Source organism: Bubalus kerabau, chromosome 4 (assembly GCF_029407905.1).
Source record: "Bubalus kerabau isolate K-KA32 ecotype Philippines breed swamp buffalo chromosome 4, PCC_UOA_SB_1v2, whole genome shotgun sequence".
NCBI lineage: Eukaryota > Metazoa > Chordata > Mammalia > Artiodactyla > Bovidae > Bubalus > Bubalus kerabau.
In genome coordinates, this window is record NC_073627.1 from 166,570,695 (window position 1) to 166,588,925 (window position 18,231).

At 45.2% G+C, this 18,231-nt stretch overlaps 1 long non-coding RNA gene across 1 annotated transcript; it reads left to right on the forward strand.

Moving 5' to 3' along the window:
- The first annotated feature begins 10,814 nt into the window (after positions 1–10,814).
- Positions 10,815–17,527, forward strand: LOC129651769 (uncharacterized). The gene is made up of 3 exons (XR_008714294.1): positions 10,815–11,069; positions 11,232–11,536; positions 16,457–17,527. It is a non-coding gene; the product is annotated as an uncharacterized LOC129651769 (long non-coding RNA).
- The last annotated feature ends 704 nt before the right edge of the window (positions 17,528–18,231 follow it).

Sequence of the window (18,231 nt, forward strand, 5' to 3'; positions counted from 1 at the left end):
TGACAAAATTATAGAAACAGAAAACAGATTAGTGCTTTCTAGGAGTCAGGGCTGATTGAGAAAGATGTGTGCATCTCTATAATAGGGCAACGTGAGAGATTCATGTGGTGATGGAAATATTTCACATCTTGACTACACTAATGTGAATATCCTTGTTATAATATTCTACTATAGTTCAATAGGTTTTATTATTGGAGGAAATTAGATAAAAAGTACACAGAATCTTTCTGTATTATTTCTTGCAACTGTATGTGACCACAATTATGTCAAAATTGAAAGCTTAAAAAAAAAAAGCTGAAAAGCTCCTTCAGTCCAACTCAATAATTTCACAATTCAAGAAACCAAGGCTCTGAAAGGAGTCATGACTGAACTCTGTTCTTTGGCCACCCACTGGCCAATTTTTACTCAGGAATGGGAAACACTTTCTCAAGATTCAGCTTGGTCATCAGATTGGTAGGATGGAAACACCTGTGCCTACCAAGTACCAGATCATCAGACCCTCCTTTGCACCAAGGCTCCCAAAGAAGGGGGTGGGTGCTGAGAACCACAAGGGACTGTGGGATATGTCCTGAATAGATTCTCCATAGAACAGAACAATAAGGTGGTCAGGACAGAAGACGGTTTGAGAAGGAACATGGCTCCAAACAGATCAGTCTAAATGCAAAGGAAAAAATAGAGGAAACCATAGGAACTCATTGGAGGCAATTTCTGTAGCTGAAAGGTTTAGAAAGCAGTACTTGAATGATGGGAGGAAGGGAATTCAAGTCTTATTCCAATTTCTTGGCTGCAAGAAAGAAGACCCGGTGGACCAAGGAAACCACAGATTTCTTAGACACTGAAGTCTCCAGAGCAAAGACAAGTTTCAACCTCATTCTTTATTAAGGCAAGAAAAGCCCACAGGATGACACTCAAATCAGTGACTACAAAGCTTTGAGAGAGCTCCAGAAAGACTTCCCTGGACACATAACTGGACAAGGCCTGGCTACCATCAGCTCCTTCCTGACCTTCCCAAGGACTATCAACTCCTGTTCATAGTGCCTTCACCACTCTATTGTAAGTTCTACAAGACAGATACTGTTTGGTCTTCTTCACCCTGTATCACTGGTACTCAGCATGAATCCTGGTGCATCACAGAAGTCCAATAAATATCTGTGAAGTGGATTAATGAACATTTGGCCATCTACTGTACAGATACAGAACCTGAGGACCAGAGAGGCACTGACCCCGAGTTCAGCTGAGCATCAGTCCCAGAGCCAAGACCAGGAATAATGAAGATGATGAGAAGGCATGAACACTTTACTAAGCTCCTGGCACTGTGCTAAGTACTAGTCATCTGTTATCTAGGTCAGTCCTCATCAGATGACTATGAGGCAGCTCCGAAAACCAGATGCCATCCTGGATTTCCTCTTTCCTGCTTTCTCTCAGCTAATCCTTAAATTCTACCAGCACTACCCACAAAATCATCTGACTCTGACATCTTCTCTTTATCTCCACCATAATCTAAATCAGTGTAACTGATTACCCAGACTCCTGCAACAGCACAAGCTGATCTCCCTACTTCTACTCTTGCCCCCGCCTCACCAATTTATTCTCCACCAGTTGCCAGAGGGATGTTGCCACTGCCAGAGAGGCCATGCCATTCATCTGCTTAAAACCCTCTAGTTTTCCATCATGCGGTAATGAGATATACGTTCCTTACCGCAGCCCGTGGGATCCCCGTATGATTTGGCCCCTGCTTATTCTCTGACCTCCTTTACCACTTTCCCCATTTCTTGTTTCTCTCAGCTACACTGGGCACCTTTCAGACCTCTATCTCCCTGAGTTGATCAAACAGGTACCTACTTCTGAGCCTTTGCCCAGACTGTCCCATCCACCTGAAGTTCTTCTACCTTCTCACCGCCCAACTTCAGGTGCTGGCATAGCTGTTCATTCTTGTCATTCAGATCTCATTCAGATGTCACCTTTTCAGACAGGTCATCCCTAAGTCACCCCAATCTAAAGTATCCCCCTTAGTCATCATATTACACTGTTTTTTTCCTTTATGATACTCAAAACTACATAAACTTTTCTTGTATAATTCTTTTTACAAAAATGTTACTGGAGTATAGTTGCTTTACAGTGTTGTGTTATTTTCTGCTATACAGTGAAGTGAATCAGCTGTATGTATACATACACCCCCTATTTTTCAGATTTCCTTCCCATTTAAGTCACCACAGGCACTGAGTAGAGTTCCCTGGGCCATATAGTAGGTTCTCATTAGTTATCTATTTTATACATAGCAGTGTATATATGTCCATTCTAACCTCCCAGTTCATCCCACCCCCATCTTTCCCCACTTGGTGTCCATACACTTGTTCTCTACATCTATGTCTCTATTTCTGCTTTGCAAATAGGTTCATCTGTACCATTTTTCTAGATTCCACCTATATGTGTTAATATATGATATTAGTTTTTCTCTTTCTGACTTCACTCTGTATGACAGGCTCTAGGTCTATCCACATCTCTGCAAATGACACAATTTTGTTCCTTTTAATGGCTGAGTAATGCACTCAATACTCAGCTATTACTCAGCCATAAATGAGTAATGCACTCAATCGGAGAAGGCAATGGCACCCCACTCCAGTACTCTTGCCTGGAAAATCCCATGGACGGAGGAGTCTGGTAGGCTGCAGTCCATGGAGTCGCTAAGAGTCGGACACGACTGAGTGACTTCACTTTCACTTTTCACTTTCATGCACTGGAGAAGGAAATGCAACCCACTCCAGTGTTCTTACCTGGAGAATCCCAGGGACGGTGGAGTCTGGTGGGCTGCTGTCTATGGGGTTGCACAGAGTCTGACACGACTGAAGCGACTTAGCAGCAGCAGCAGCAGCAGCAGCAGCAATGCACTCAATATGCCAGCAAATTTGGAAAACTCAGCAGTGGCCACAGGACTGGAAAAGGTCAATTTTCATTCCAATCCCAAAGAAAGGCAATGCCAAAGAATGCTCAAACTACCACACAATTGCACTCATCTCACACGCTAGCAAAGTGATGCTTAAAATTCTCCAAGCCAGGCTTCAGCAATACATGAACCGTGAACTTCCAGATGTTCAAGCTGGTTTTTAAAAAGGCAGAGGAACCAGAGATCAAATTGCCAACATCCGCTGGATCATGGAAAAAGCAAGAGAGTTCCAGAAAAACATCTATTTCTGCCTTATTGACTATGCCAAAGACTTTGTGTGAATCACAATAAACTGTGGAAAATTCTGGAAGAGATGGGAATACCAGACCACCTGACCTGCCTCTTGAGAAACCTACATGCAGGTCAGGAAGCAACAGTTAGAACTGGACATGCAACAACAGACTGGTTCCAAATAGGAAAAGGAGTATGTCAAGGCTGTATATTGTCACCCTGCTTATTTAACTTATATGCAGAGTACATCATGAGAAACGCTGGGCTGGAAGAAGCACAGGCTGGAATCAAGATTGCCGGGAGAAATATCAATAACCTCAGATATGCAGATGACACCATTCTTGTGGCAGAAAGTGAAGAGGAACTAAAAAGCCTCTTGATGAAAGTGAAAGAGGAGAGTGAAAAAGTTGGCTTAAAGCCCAACATTCAGAAAACGAAGATCACGGCATCTGGTCCCATCACTTCATGGCAAATAGATGGGGAAACAGTGTCAGACTTTATTTTTTTGGGCTCCAAAATCACTGCAGATGGTGACTGCAGCCATGAAATTAAAAGATGTTTACTCCTTGGAAGGAAAATTATGACCAACCTAGATAGCATATTCAAAAGCAGAGACATTACTTTGCCAACAAAGGTCTGTCCAGTCAAGGCTATGGTTTTTCCAGTGGTCATGTATGGATGTGAGAGTTGGACTGTGAAGAAAGCTGAGCACAGAAGAATTGATGCTTTTGAATTGTGGTATTGGAGAAGACTCTTGAGAGTCCCTTGGACTGCAAGGAGATCAAACCAGTCCATTCTGAAGGAGATCAGTCCTGGGTTTTCCTTGGAAGAACTGATGCTAAAGCTGAAACTCCAGTACTTTGGCCACCTCATGAGAAGAGTTGACTCATTGGAAAAGACTCTGATGCTGGGAGGGATTGGGGGCAGGAGGAGAAGGGAATGACAGAGGATGAGATGGCTGGATGGCATCACTGACTTGATGGACGTGAGTCTGTGTGAACTCTGGGAGTTGGTGATGGACAGGGAGGCCTGGCATGCTGTGATTCATGGGGTCACAAAGAGTCGGACACGACTGAGCAACTGAACTAAACTGAATTCTCTGCTGTATACATGTACCACATCTTCTTTACTAGCCATCTGTTTCCTTCACTGTTGCATTGGTCCCCAGAGTTATCATCAGTCCCTAATGACCTGAGGCCCCTAAGACCTCATCTATCTCATTTACCACCGTACCCCTCATATCTAGAAGAGTACTTGCTCAGTGCTTAGTACAAACTTTTTGAATTCATGAATCATTACCCACTTTCCAGATGAGAAAACCGAGGCTCAGGGAAATCAGGCGAGTTGCCCAAGATCTCACATTTATGAATTGGCAGAATGGGGATTCCACCGCATGTAGCCTCTCTCCAGAAACGTCACCTCAATTCAAATTATCTAGACCTGAGCACACTGCCCCACTCCCTCAACCGTTCTGGATTCTTAGAAAGGAGGGACTGTGTGGTTTTTTCCTCTAGAGTGGGTGAGATCCCCAGATAACTCAGGCTTAAAGAAACCATCCTTCTCACCACCACCTTAGGGAGGCATGGCACCAGGGCTCTATCGGCCCCTCCCTGCTGCCCAACCCACACATGAAGACATTTTGGCAGTGCCCACTCTGCCATTTAGGGAAATAGCCCTCATACAACCCCGCTCCTGGGCCTCAGGTGGTAAAAAACCAATTCTTTCAAAAAGTGATATATCCTGCCTGCCTTTTGGAGCTTAGCAGAAGATTCTAGCATGATCTGGTTAGTGCAGGCCACTCATCCTGGACCAGTGTAGTACGACTGTGGTCTTGAGAAGACATGACGGTGAGACATCAGAAGCCATGGGGCCACATACTCAGAGGACCCCAGATCCCTGGTGGGCCATCACCCATGGGTCAGCCTTGTCCATTTTTGGAGAAGTCTCGGAAGTCGAAGGACCACAGTCCAGAAAGCATCTGAAGAAGGACAGCTTTGTCACAAAGCCAAAAGAGTCAGTGCCTGGGCTGTGAGAGAGTGAGGTTGACCGAGGGAGCCAATTCTGCTCGTGCACAGGTGGAAGGGCCGGGATCACTTCTTGTCTGCCCATCCCCTGCCTGCCACCGCATCTGAAGGCGCCACCTACGAGCCCCGCAGCGAGTGCTCTGTGCACGTCCCGAGGCCCAGCACACAGTTGCCCCTGACCTCCTCATGCTGGCAACCACGTCTTGTGCTGTTTAACAGCAGTGAGAGGAGCCGTGGCCTACCCTGGGGAGTGTCTGCAGAGAGAGAGCAGGCACAGAATTGATTTTCAAGATTAACTGTCATCCCCAGCTGGGAAGCAGCCCGCCCAGGAACTGAGCAATCTTCCTGGGTTTTCCTCTGCTTCAGAAATCACTTTCTCTGCCAGGTGCCTGGCAAGGCTGGAATGGTGGGTCCTAGGAGAGGTGTTCCTGGACACTGAAGGATGACGCTGTCCAGGGAGCAAGCATGAGGAGGCATCAGGAGAACTTCTGTAAGAAGCGCTCACCCTGTGCATGTTGAGTTTCATCTCCTTTGCTGTGTGGTCCCAGGCAAATTGCTTAACCTCTCTGATACTTTCACTCCTCATCCAGAATAAAACATTGACTGTTAACATCTATTTTATCAAATGTTTGTGAAAATTGGAGGTAATGTGTATAAAGTGAAAGTGAAAGTTGCTCAGTCCTGTTGGACTGTTTGTGACCTCATGGACTGTTATATAATCCATGAAACTCTCCAGGCCAGAATACTACAATGGGTAGCCTTTCCCTTCTCCAGGGGATCTTCCAAACCCAGGGATCGAACCCAGGTCTCCCTCATTGCAAGCAGATTCTTTATCAGCTGAGCCACAGGGGAATCCCAAGAATACTGGAGTGGGTAGTCTATCCCTTCTCCACTGGATCTTCCCGACCCCGGAGTCGAACCGGGGTGTCCTGCATTGCAGGCGGATTCTTTACCAGCAGAGCTATCAGGGAAGCCCCAGTGTGTATAAAGGCACTGGATAAAAGGAATAGTGGTGGTTACTCAATTCCCACCTCTCGGGGAACTGACATCACCTAAGGCTATTCTCCCAAACGAGGCTGACATTTTCAACAGGAACTATACAAAATAATAAGGGAGGTCAAAAAGGAAATGAACAAATAACTCTTATTTGACATAGAAAACTGTTAAGTTTCCAGACCTTGGTGGTTGAGATCACCTTCTTTCCCACCAAGCTCACCTACCCATTTCACCTCTAGGTAGTCCATAGACCATTCTGGTCTTCAGAATAGAACTAGAGATTTAGTTTATCCTGAGACTGGGGCCAAAGGTTTTATTATTTTTGACTCTTTCCCTTTGGAATCTTCCACACCACAGGAATGCTTCTTTTGACATAAGATACCTGGTTCCCACCTTACTTGTAAGACTATTGAGTCCATCTACTGAGATCCAGTGAATGGCCTGGGTTATTAGTCATGCCTGCTTCAATGTCATGGTGTGCCCTCTCCTTTGAGAATCCAGTTCCCTGCCACAGTTTCTACCCAGCATTCAGTGTTTCTCATCTAAATCATGATCAGATTGGATGCTTGTTAAACATGCAGGGTCCTGGGGCACACCTATGCCTACCAAGCAGACTCTCTCAGGGTGAGGTTTGGAATCTGCCCATATAGAAACCTTAATTCATTACTATTCCTACAAAAGTTTAAGAACCACTTAAGTATAGTAACAGGAAGGATTCTTAAAATGTCCCTTCTGCTTTTATCTGTTGGAAAGAAGATGTAAACATCTGAGCGAGGCAATCCACCATGTGGAAGCATTTACTATCTATGAGCGGCCTCATGTTCAAAGAATCATGATGAGGAATCTTAGGGCAAAAGACTAGTTCCATATTCAGTTGATGAAAGTGAAAAAGGAGAGTGAAAAAGTTGGCTTAAAGCTCAACATTCAGTAAACTAAGACCATGGCACCTGGTCCCATAACTTCATGGCAAATAGATGGGGAAACATTGGGAACAGTGTCAGACCATTTCTGGGGCTCCAAAATCACTGCAGATGGTGACTGCAGCCATGAAATTAAAAAACGCTTGCTCCTTGGAAGAAAAGTTAGACAGCATCTTAAAAAGCAGAGATATTACTTTACCAACAAAGGTCCATCTAATCAAAGCTATGGTTTTTCCAGTAGTCATGTATGGATGTGAGCGTTGGACTATAAAGAAAGCTGAGCACCGAAGAATTGATGCTTTTGAACTGTGGTGTTGGAGAAGACTCTTGGGAGTCCCTTGGACTGCAAGGAGATCCAACCAGTTCATCCTAAAGGACATCAGTCCTGAATATTCATTGGAAGGACTGATGCTGAAGCTGAAATTCCAATACTCTGGCCACCTGATGTGAAGAACCAACTTATTGGAAAAGACTCTGATGCTGGGAAAGATTGAAGGTGGGAGAAGGGGAGGGCAGAGGATGAGATGGTTGGATGGTATCACTGACGTGATGGACCTGAGTTTGAGTAGGCTCTGGGAGTTGGTGATGGACCAGGAAGACTGGCGTGCTGCAGTCCATGGGGTCACAAAGAGTCAGATACGACTGAGTGACTGAACTGATATTCAATTGATCTATACATCATTTCATGCAGCACAGAGTTGGCCAGCAGAACATGTGAATTGAATACTGAGTTTATGTCAACCTCCATGTGATGGGCAAAGGGGATAGAAGCATTTAATTTATTTATTTTACTGAATTTTATTTATGACTGTGCTGGGTCTTCATTGCTGTGCGTGGGCTTTCTCTAGTTGCAGAGAGCAGGGGCTACTCCCCAGTTGCGGTGACTTCTCTTGTTGCAGAGCAGAGGCTCTAAAGCTTGGGCTCAGTAGTTGTAGCACACAAGGATTAGAGGCCTCAAAGCATGTTGAATCTTCCCAAAACAGGAAATCAAACCCGTGTCCCCTGCATTGGTAGGCAGATTCTTAACCACTGGACCACCAGGGAAGTCCAGAAGCATTTTATTTTTATTTGAATGTTGCCAGTATGAATTTCATTTTTTAAAATTATAGATTGCATGTGTGTGCTAAGTCGCTTCAGTCTTGTCTGATTCTTTGTGACCCTATGGACTGTAGCCTGTCAGCCTCCTCTGTTCGTGGAATTCTGGAATTCTGAATACTGGCTGCTGCTGCTGCTTCTGCTAAGTCGCTTTAGTCGTGTCCGACTCTGTGTGACCCCACAGACGGCAGCCCACCAGACTCCCCTGTCCCTGGGATTCTCCAGGCAAGAACGCTGGAGTGGGTTGCCATTTCCTTCTCCAATGCATGAAAGTGAAAAGTGAAAGTGAAGTCGTTCAATCGTGTATGACTCTCAGCGACCCCATGGACTGAACCCTACCAGGCTCCTCCGTCCATAGGATTTTCCAGGCAAGAGTACTGGAGTGGGGTGCCATTGCCTTCTCCATATCTCATGCTAGTAATCCAAAAATGATTAATTGTCTTAGGTAGGTATTATTGTCCTTAATTGCCTTCAGATCACATCAGATCAGTCGCTCAGTAGTGTCTGACTCTTTGCGACCTCATGAATCACAGCACACCAGGCCTCCCTGTCCATCACCAACTCCCAGAGTTCACTCAGACTCATGTCCATCGAGTCAGTGATGCCATCCAGCCATCTTGTCCTCTGTTGTCCCCTTCTCCTCTTGCCCCCAATCCCTCCCAGCAGCAGAGTCTTTTCCAATGAGTCAACTCTTTGCATGAGGTGGCCAAAGTACTGGAGTTTCAGCTTGAGCATCATTCCTTCCAAAGAAATCCCAGGGCTGATCTCCTTCAGAATGGACTGGTTGGATCTCCTTGCAGTCCAAGGGACTCTCAAGAGTCTTCTCCAACACCACAGTTCAAAAGCATCAATTCTTTGGCGCTCAGCCTTCTTCACAGTCCAACTCTCACATCCATACATGACCACAGGAAAAACCATAGCCTTGACTAGACGGACCTTTGTTGGCAAAGTAATGTCTCTGCTTTTGAATATGCTATCTAGGTTGGTCATAACTTGCCTTCCAAGGAGTAAGCGTCTTTTAATTTCATGGCTGCAGTCACCATCTGTAGTGATTTTGGGGCCCAGAAAATTAAAGTCTGACACTGTTTCCACTGTTTCCCCATCTATTTGCCTTGAAGTGGTGGGACTGGATGCCATGATCTTCGTTTTCTGAATGTTGAGCTTTAAGCCAACTTTTTCACTCTCCACTTTCACTTTCATCAAGAGGCTTTTGAGTTCCTCTTCACTTTCTGCCATAAGGGTGGTGTCATCTGCATATCTGAGGTTATTGAGATTTCTCCTGGCAATCTTGATTCCAGCTTGTGTTTCTTCCAGTCCAGCGTTTCTCATGATGTACTCTGCATATAAGTTAAATAAACAGGGTGACAATATACAGCCTTGACGTACTCCTTTTCCTATTTGGAACCAGTCTGTTGTTCCATGTCCAGTTCTAACTGTTGCTTCCTGACCTGCATACAAATTTCTCAAGAGGTAGATCAGGTGGTCTGGTAGTCCCATCTCTTTCAGAATTTTCCACAGTTTATTGTGATCCACACAGTCAAAGGCTTTGGCATAGTCAATAAAGCAGAAATAGATGCTTTTCTGAAACTCTCTTGCTTTTTCCATGATCCAGCGGATGTTGGCAATTTGATCTCTGGTTGCCTTAGGTAGGTATTATTTGGCCCAACTTCAGATAAACAGTGTGGCACAGAGTTTAACAATTTTCCTTATTTCCCTTACTTATTAAGTGGCACAGCTCATCTTCAAACTAGAGTCTGGCTGATTTAAAACCTGAACCTTTAATCTTTATTCTTTGTTTCTTTATTAATTTAGATTTGTGTGGCTCTTCATATGAAGCAAAGCTTGTCCAAGGAGACCAGGGCCTACTAGGGAATATAAAGGAAATAGACGAAAATCTATATTAGGACATTGACCTGGATTTGAAGAGAGATAAAACATCACAGGGGTTCTGAGGAGGTTGCATTTGCATCTCACTGTAAGGATTTGGGATTGGCCTGGAAGGATGGGAAAGCTTGCTCTAGGAGAGAGAGAGAGGGTATATCATCTGGGAGGAACACGGTGAGCAATTGCACAGAGGTGGAAATAGCAAGGGGCTTCCTTGGTGGCTCAAATAGTAAAGAATCTGCCTGTCATGCAGGAAAACCCTGGTTCAATCCCTGGGCACTTAGATTGACTGGAAGCCAAGGCCCCAGAAAGAAAGCAAGCACGGACCTAGAAAACGGCTGCTGGACATTAATATATCTTTCCAGCAACACTTTGCAGCCTTAGAGATTAGGGGCAAAAAAACAACACCAGGGCTTGTTTAGGCAGAAATAGACACATGTCAATTCATAAGGGTGGGCAGGAAGGGTACTACTCTTGGAAAAGCTGGCTCAGGAGCCCAGCTGGGCTATGGCACAAGGGGAATGGTAGGAAATTGAAATGGGCCATGGGAACTTGAAGAATTGATAATTAAGAGGAGGGGCCCATGATGAGAGGTTTAGCAATTTGGATGCCCTCAGCTGAGAGGAACAGAACACCCTAAATCAAATTAGCTTAAATGGTGAGGAAATATGTGAGTTAACCCACCACGTGACCAGAAGTCCAGGGGTAGGGTATCACCAGAGGAGAGCTGAGAGGGCTCTCTTACAACCCAGGGGTGCTGCCCTTCATGATGTATATTGGCTTCATCCTCCAGCTGCAGGAATTACAGAGGTCACCTTCAAAGAGTACCTTATCCAGAGGAAAACAGGGACTGTCTCCTTAGGTCTCTCATTCGGAGAAAGGAAACCTTTCCCACAGGCCTTCCCAACAGACTTCCCCTCATGCATCAGCCAGAATTAGGTCACTTACCCATGCTTAAACCAGAGACAGCAGAAGGTAAGAATTCTCATGACTAACATCATCTAGAGTGGAATAATTTCGAGGGCTCAACTAAGTGGCCACCACAAGGGGAAAAGGAAGGAACTCACATGTTCTTTCTGAGACCCTGGGTGTTTCTCAACCATCCTCTCTTTCATTCTCTCATCCACGCTCATCCAGGTGTGTGCTATTACCCACTCCATACTGAGAAGAAAACAGAGGCTCTGCCCAGGGCCCCATATACGTACTGTGCTCCAAAGCCCCTGCTCTTTTTATTACTGGGCACTGCAGACTCGGAGTGCAGTGGAAAGACAGAAGCTGTGCCCAGAGAGAGGATTTGCAGTGTTAAATATCTTGTGGCAACATTTCTTTTGAAGTGTTACATGCTTGGTGGCTTCAATGAAGACCTCTAGGACTGAGGACCGTGAGAGCAACAGTTGAAAGCATCAAAAAAAAAAAGAGAGAGAGAGAGAGTCCTTAAACAGGTAGGGTTCCCTGGGGAATAATTTTGGAACTAGCCAGTTTGATTGGGGAGGGTGGGTCAGGTACCAGACGCTGAGGGGCCCCAGGACAAACCATGCAGAGTAAACAGCTGGTCAGGGCGGCTGGGTGAGGAGCCAGCCTTCTCGGGTAAGTTGGCTCAGACATCATTATTTTCTTTGCTTCCTCCTTACATCACACCAAATATGGAAACAGACACCTGCCTACCATCTGTCCCCAAAGAGCGACAGCTCCACAAGTCATTCTCTGGAAGGTGGGAGCCAGATGGGGTGATGTTTTCCTTTTTTTCCTGGGCATTCATAGAATGGGAAATCTATGAGCTGGAAGCAATATGAGTGATCATCTAGTCATTCTGAAGTGAAGAAAAATCCAGGGCAGCCAAGTTACTTGCCCTGGGATGGGAGGAGAGCTAGACTTGAACTAAGCTTCTTATCTCCCAAACCAGGGCTCCCCCCTTTTTTTTAGGCTGTACCAGGGGCCATGTGGGATCTTATTTCCCCAACCAGGAATTGAACCCGTGACCCCTGCATTGGGCATAGAGTCTTAACCACTGGACCACCAGGGAAGTCCCAGAGACCTTTCCACTGAACTGTGCTGCTTCCCATCATCCAGTTGACAGTAAAACTGAAAGCCGACTCCCTCCCCAAGAGAACCCCAGCCTTCGTGGATCTGTCGTCTTAGCATAGGTGAGCACCCTCTTGTGTCCACACTGAACTTTCTCAGGCAAATAGTGCCAGAAGGTCTCTGTCTCTCTGGGTCAGCCTTAGAGTATAGAGTCTGCAAGGACTGTATTTCACATTCTACTCCACAGCGACTCCTGTTTTGTGCCAACAGTGTCCCCTCCCCTCTAGGAACTTAATGCAGTTTTTCTCTTTGGCCATTTAATCCACACTCCGAATAACTGATGCTTTCAAACTGTGGTGCTGAAGAAGATTCTTGTGAGTCCCTTGAAGAGTTCAAACCTGTGAATCCTAAAAGAAATCTAACCTGAATATTCATTGGAAGGACAGATGCTCAAGCTCCAATACTTGGTCAACTGATGCAAAGAGCTGACTCATTGGGAAAAAAACAAAACAAAACAAAACCTGATGCTGGGAAAGATTGAAGGCAAGAGGAGAAGGGGATGACAAAGGATGAGATGTTTGGATGACATCATCAACTCAACGGACATGAGTCTGCGAAAACTCCGGGAGATGGTGAAGGACAGGGAAGCCAGGTTTGTTGCAGTTCATGGGGTTGCAAAGAGTCAGACACAACTTAGCAACTGAACGACAACCATAGTAATAATATAAGGCCAAACCATTAGGAATTACTGGAATTGAAGACGTGGAGGCAGAGGTGACCTGGAGTGACAGCTTCTCTTTATTTAGGATAAACTTGTTTATAATTCCTAAAGAGCAGATGACACCACCCTTATGGCAGAAAGTGAAGAAGAACTAAAGAGCCTCTTGATGAAAGTGAAAGTGGAGAGTGAAAAAGTTGGCTTAAAGCTCAACATTCAGAAAACGAAGATCATGGCATCTGGTCCCGTCACTTCATGGCAAATAGATGGGGAAACAGTGGCTGACTTTATATTTTTGGGCTCCAAAATCACTGCAGATGGTGATTGCAGCCATGAAATTAAAAGATGTTTACTCCTTGGAAGGAAAGTTATGACCAACCTAGACAGCATATTAAAAAGCAGAGATTACTTTGTCAGCAAAGGTTCGTCTAGTTAAGGCTATGGTTTTCCAGTAGTCATGTATGGATGTGAAAGTTGGACTGTAAAGAAAGCTGAGAGCTGAAGAATTGATGCTTTTGAACTGTGGTGTTGGAGAAGACTCTTGAGAGTCCCTTGGACTGCAAGGAGATCCAACCAGTCCATCCTAAAGGAGATCAGTCCTGTGTGTTCATTGGAAGGACTGATGTTGAAGCTGAAACTCCAGTACTGTTGTGAAGAGCTGACTTATTGGAAAAGACCCTGATGCTGGAAAAGATTGAAGGCAGAAGGAGAAGGGGACAACAGAGGGTAAGATGGTTGGATGGCATCACCGACTCAATGGACATGAGTTTGGGTAAACTCCTGCAGGTGGTGATAGACAGGGAGGCCTGGCATGCTGCGGTTCATGAGGTCGCAAAGAGTCAGGCATGACTAAGCAACTGAACTGTGTGTGAATTGAACTGTGAAAGAGCAATGGACTAGATTTTGAACTCATAGAGTCCAAGTGAAAAGAATGGGGAGATCTGAAGGGTCCCCAGTCTTGGATTCTAAAACTTAGAAAAATATAGGGGCTGCTCCACCATCCTACTTTCACCCCACTCAGCTGAACAGTTATCTAGCTTGACTTTGAATCCTGGATCTTGGTGATACAAGATGAACCTATATCTAATACTCATTTATTTGGCTGCACTGGGTCTCAGCTGCAGCACGTGGAATCGTCAATCTTTGTTGCAGCATGCAGGATCATCAGTCACAGCATGTGAACCCTTAATTGAGGCATGTGGGATCCAGTTCCCTGACCAGGGATTGAATCTAGGTCCCCTGCGTTGGGAGCACAGAGTCTCAGCCACTGGACCACCAGGGAAGTCTCCAAGATGAATCTATATTGTAGGAATTTCTAGAACCACCCTCTAGGCCTAGTGTACAGGAGGTTGGTATCCAGACAACAGGAAAAAGTCAGTGGAAGTAGTCAACACCCACCACTTATTTGAGGAGACTTGCAAAAAGCTTTTAGGAATGCAAACTGGTGACAGTGATTGAGAGCGTGACAGAAGGACATGGATGTAATCAGGACTCGTCTGCAACAGGAACGCTGATGGCTAAAATACTCCTACATTTGCAGTGTAGGGGTATGTGGTCTAGACACTCATGCAATGCCCTATGTGGGTGGTTAGTTGGAACTTTGTCCAGTCCTCTCTCCTCCCCATAGCTCATCACATTTTAAGGGTGCAGATCCAAGTTGTGTTCATCCTTCAGTCCCTGGTACCTCCCTCCAAGGCCCGGACTAGGGTGAGACAGCCAGGCACCTAGGGCACAAAATTTAAGGAAGCACTTACTCTGAGTTAAATTCTAAGCACCTGATGTGCCTCACCCTATGTCCTACACCATCGCCCTCCTTAATATCTGACATGCAGGAGGTGAGTGATGAGTATTTGTTTGCATAATGTTCACTCCACTACCCGAATTCCTCAAATGTCTTCCCATTACCTGTGAGCCCAAACTCTTGAATGTGGCCACACGGCCCTCTATGAAGTGGCTCCTGTCCTCACCCTGAGTATCAGAGACCCCCTGCTATTTGCCTTAGTTTGTGTGTATACACGCTCAGTCACTCCAGGCATGTCTGACTCTTTGCAGCCCTATGGATTGTGGCCCACCAGGCTCCTCTGTCCATGGGGATTCTCCAGGCAAGAATACTGGAGTGGGTTGCCGTGCCTGCCTCCAGGGCATCTTCCCAACCCAGGGAATGAACCTGAGTCTCCTGCCCTGCAAGCAGATTCTTTACCACTGAGCCACCAGGGAAGTCCTCTTGCCTTAGTTTACACTTGAGCAATGCTCAACTCCTTGAGGTCATGACTTCCCATGACCTCTAGAACAGGTCATGAAAGATGGCCAAATGAATAAATGCGAGACCTGAAACACTCTGAATATACTGATGGCAAATGACGAGGGGCTAGAGGGTCTAAGGAAGAGGTGTGGTGGTGACCAAGAGCACAAGCTCTGGGTGTGATCCTGTCTCCATCAGGAGCTGTGTCCATGGATAACTGATTTTCCCTCAGCCTCAGTTACCTCCTTGAAAAAGAAGAGTGAAAAAAGCACCTATTTTATCTGCTGCTGTGCAGAGTTTTAAAAAATGCTTCACAGAAATCCTTAGCACAGTGGCTGACCCCTATAAGTGCTCAATAAGTGGTCATTAATGTTATTACAAATTAGAAACAAAATCTCATCTCAGAGAAGTATTTATAAATCAACCAACTGCTACTGAATTTCAAGAGGTGACAGCGACATAAAGCTAGCACTTAGACGCAGCCAGTCATCCTGAGAAGTCCAAGTTCTCTCTTTGACATGTTCCTGCCAAGACCGGGACTGAGATACATCTTCCCAGGCTTGTGCTGGGGAGGCGCCACAGAAGAATAAAGAAACAAAGTCTGGGTTTCCATGTATCAGTAGCAAGACCCTGCACCAGAATTTGTTACTTCATTACTTAGTGTCTGAGCCTTGAAGAAAACATGTAAATTATGCAGAAAGGCACCATATTGTTGGAGGCAAATGAGACCTTCATTATCCCTGTGTGAGCAGGGCTTAGCCAACAGGGCAGAGAGAAACAGTAAACCCATCGAGGTCTGGCAGCACAGATGGGCGCTCAAAAAGGTTCCAGGGACCCTCAGAGCAGGGCCAAACGCAGTTGTTACTAAAGCAGTTAACACATGGCTAGGCACGTGGTGTCCCTAATGATCTGCTTCTCTGCAGCCTTCTCCAGGGGCAGCTGTTCATCTGTCCACAATTGTTACCACCATGCCCTTAAAACACACAGCCCTCACAACCCAGGTGGTTAGTATTCTCCTCATCCCCCACAGATATTTATCAGAATTTCCATTCCCATGTGGTTCAAAGACATGTGTCTCCACAAGTCACAGTGATACCAATGCATAGACTATGCCCTATGCTATATGTCTCCTATACCCACCTCTCTCACTCACTGACTATATTCAAATTTATCACCTGTGCCTATTGGGCATGACGGTGTCCAGTGCCTGGCATGAAGCAGACCCTCACTATGCAGAGTTGGTGTCTGTTGGCATTGGTTCACAGCCTTACTCTCCACCCCCATCCTTGCCACCATTTCAGATGCCCTCAAGATACATAAAGCACCTCATCTTCCAAAGTCTTGTTTTACCTATTTCTATACCCTTCTCTTCCATTCCAGGAGATTACATTTATGACTTGCCAACATCTACCTCTGGGTTTCCCTGGTGGCTCAGCAGTAAAGAACCTGCCTGCCAATGCAGGAGATGTGGGTTGGATCCCTGGATCAGGAAGATCCCCTGGAGAAGGAAATGACAACCTACGCCATTATTCTTGCCTGGGAAATCCCATGGACAGAGGAGCCTGGCAGACTACAGTCCATGGGATCGCAAAAGAGTCAGACATGACTTAGTGACTAAACAACAAAGAGCAACATCTGCCTCTAAAATGCTGACCTTGGAAAATCACCCATCTGATCTCAATGTTTATCCCTTCCCCTCTCCCATTCTTCACAAACTTCATCCAAACCACCAACCTCTCAAGTCCTGTCGTACACCCATTCTCACACTATCCCAAGCATCTCTTACTTCCCAAAGTGAAGACCGCCACATATAAATTCCCCCAGATTCCTTCCAGTCACTTCCAAAATTAACTGTATTTTCTCCTATTATAATGTCCTCTCTCATTGTGACTTAGGAAGGGAAGCGTATTTCCAAAGCGAATCCCTCTATGCTTGCATCCTATCATTATCTTCTTGAAATAGTGCACATTTCGAAACCTCTTTCTTCTGTCACTCCACCTCTGAAGTTACTGCCTATTTGTCAAATCCAATGAACTTTTAGTTCTTAACCTTAGTTGATCTACCTGAAGCATTTGACAAGGCTGACCACATTCTTCTTTGAATCCTCTTCTTTGTCATCTGAACCAGCATTCATCCATCTTGGGTTTTTCTCTCGCCGGTTGCATTCACCCATGCTGGTAGCTTTCTCTGGATGCTTTGCCTTTGCCTTCTCTTTCAGTTCTCATGTTCCTGGGGGATTCGTCATGGATTTCCTTCTCTTCTCACTATGGAGCCTCTTCTTGGGTTATGGACCTGCTCACACGGCTTCTATTATATCTGTACCCGTATCATGACTTGCAAATCAGTAGTTCCCTTGAGCTTCAGACCCAAATATCCAACTCTACATGGAGACCTTCACCTGGATGTCTCTCAGGACTTCAACAGACTCATGACTCTGCTGTCTCTTCCCCCATCATATTCATCGAACCCGCTCTGCTCCTGAATTCCCCATCTCACTTAGTGGTCCCATCACCCCTCTGGCCAAGGCTCAGACATGTGAGTATCTAGCCCATGATCTGGTCTAGTGTTTTTCTTTCTCTCACTGAGACTGGATAAGAAAAGCCTGGGCCCACCATGGATTGACTGCAATGGTTAGCTTTGACCTGAACAAGGAAGCATTTTCTGCCAGGATAGAAGAGAGATTGTTATACCCAAGTGTCCATCGATAGATGAATGGATAAAGAAGATGTGGTACGCATATACAACAGAATACTACTCAGCCAGAAAAAAGAATGAAATAATGCCGTTTGCAGCAACATGAATGGACCTAGAAATTATCATACTGAATGAAGCAAGCTAGACAGAGAAAGACAAATATCATATCATATTATTTATGTGTGGAATCTAAGAAAAAGGATACAAAGAAATTTATGCACAAAACAGAAATAGACTCACAGGCATAGAAAACGAATTTATGGTTATTGAAGGGGAGAGGGGAGAGGGATAAATTAGGAGTTTGGGATTAACATATACACACTACTATATATGAAGTAGATAACTAACAAAGACCTACTGTATAGCACAGGGAACTAAACTCAATATCTTATAATAACCTATAATGGAAGAGAATGTAAAAAAATAATTTATATATATAATAGGAAGATACCATGGAGAAG